Raw genomic sequence first — 2,156 nt, 5'->3', positions numbered from 1 at the left:
TTTGGCCCATGAGGATCCGAATGCCCATATTGCTAACTTCTTGGAAATCTGTGACACCTTCAAACACAATGGGGTAAGTGATGATGCCATCCGGCTGAGGTTATTCCCATTTTCTTTGAAGGATAAAGCCAAAGCTTGGTTGAACTCATTACCGGCAGGATCTATAGCCACATGGGACGAAATGGCCAGCCGTTTTCTCTCTAAATATTTTCCCCCTTCTAAAACTGCTAAAATGAGGAATGACATCACTACTTTTTTCCAGCAAGAGGGGGAATCTTTATATGAGTCATGGGAACGATACAAGGAGCTGTTAAGGAGAGTTCCTCACCATGGCCTCCCCATTTGGCTGCAAGTGCAGACTTTCTATAATGGTCTTACTGACTCAAATAAGACCATATTAGATGCTGCAGCCGGAGGATCCATAAATAATAAAACTCCTGAGGTTGCCCATGCACTTATTGAGGAAATGGCAGCCAACAATTATCAATGGTATTCGGAAAGGACTCAAACTAGGAAGCAGCAAGGCTTGCATAATGTTGACACTTATACAGCACTAGCTGCACAAATAGGAGCACTCAGTAAAAAAATAGATGAAATGCAGATAGCTGCCATGCATGTGCAGCCTCTTAATTGTGAAATGTGTGGGGGAGGCCACATCAGTACAGACTGCCAAGTTGGCAATCAGTTTAGACCATCTACTGAACAAGCTGACTATGTCAGCAATTCGTCAAGACAGCAGGGTTACCAGAGTCACCATACTTTTCATCCAGGATGGAGGGGACATTCAAACCAGTCCTGGCCAAATCAGCATATTTCCAAGCCGTTCCACCAGACTTATCATCAGCCTGAACCGAAATCCAATTTGGAGGAACTGATGACAAAATTTATAGCAGGTGCAGAAACTAGGTTCCAGAACCAGGAAGCTTCAATCAAAAACCTGGAAAACCAAGTGGGGCAATTGGCACAATTAATCTCTTCCAGACTGCCGGGAACTCTTCCAAGCAACACTGAAGTGAATCCACGAGAGCAGGTGCAAGCTATTACCTTAAGAAGTGGAAAAGAGTTGCCTGAGGTAGAAAAGAAGAATTGGGCTGAACCCAAGGAAGAAACAAGCCTTGGAACCAGACAACAGAAGACGGAACAACCAGAAGCACAACAAGGGATGCACCAACAACCACAAGTTCCATTCCCTAACAGGTTGAAGCAACAAAAATTGGAGAAGGAATTTGGTAAGTTTCTTGAAATATTTAAAAGTTTACATATTAATATTTCTTTTGCTGATGCTTTAGCCCAGATGCCACACTATGCAAGGTTTTTGAAGGAATTATTGGCAAACAAAAGGAAACTGGGAGATGTGGCTACAGTTGCATTAAATGAGGAATGTTCTGCTATCCTTCTGAACAAGCTGCCTCAGAAACTCAAAGATCCAGGGAGTTTCACTATTCCTTGTACCATTGGCAGTTTAAAAATTGAAAAAGCTTTATGTGACCTGGGAGCTAGCATCAATTTAATGCCATATTCTATCTTCAAGAAATTGGGGTTGAATGAACCCCAACCCACTAGAGTGGCATTACAATTGGCTGATAGATCCATTAGACATCCTAGGGGGATCATAGAAGATGTGTTAGTTAAAGTTGACAAATTCATTTTTCCAGTTGATTTCATTGTGTTAGACATGCAAGAAGATGTGGAGGTCCCGCTTATCCTAGGGAGACCTTTCCTGACTACCGGGAAAGCAATGATTGATGTCCAACAAGGACAACTCAGCCTTAGGATACAAGATGAGGAGATAATTTTTAAAATGTCTGATGCTATGAAACATGCACCCTCTAGTGATGATTCTTGTTTTATGATTGATGCCATTGAATTGACAATTGATGAATGCTTCCAGGTAAGTAGAATAACTGATCCTCTTGAACTCTGCCTCCAGCAGGGAGAACTTGAAGAAGCAGAAAATGAAAAAATAAACCTCATGATAGCATACCTGAATGATAAGCCTCAATTCAAGGGAAAGGGGTTTCTTAAATTAGAGAACTTAGGCAAATTGCCCGGACCATCAGGTAAGCCATCACCCCAAGAACCCCCCACCCTTGAACTGAAGCAATTACCATCCCATTTAGAGTATGCTTTCCTTGAGGAACCATCAGATCTCCCCG

At 42.3% G+C, this 2,156-nt stretch overlaps 1 non-coding gene across 1 annotated transcript; it reads right to left on the bottom strand.

Annotated features, from left to right (window-relative positions):
* Window positions 1-229: 229 nt before the first annotated feature.
* Window positions 230-336, bottom strand: LOC148865428 (small nucleolar RNA R71). The gene has a single exon (XR_016112083.1). It is a non-coding gene; the product is annotated as a small nucleolar RNA R71 (small nucleolar RNA).
* Between the last annotated feature and the right edge of the window lie 1,820 nt (window positions 337-2,156).

This window comes from Nelumbo lutea, chromosome 3, assembly GCF_056320005.1.
Source record: "Nelumbo lutea isolate HS-2025 chromosome 3, American lotus-T2T, whole genome shotgun sequence".
NCBI lineage: Eukaryota > Viridiplantae > Streptophyta > Magnoliopsida > Proteales > Nelumbonaceae > Nelumbo > Nelumbo lutea.
This window is presented reverse-complemented; position numbering and strand designations above follow the sequence as displayed.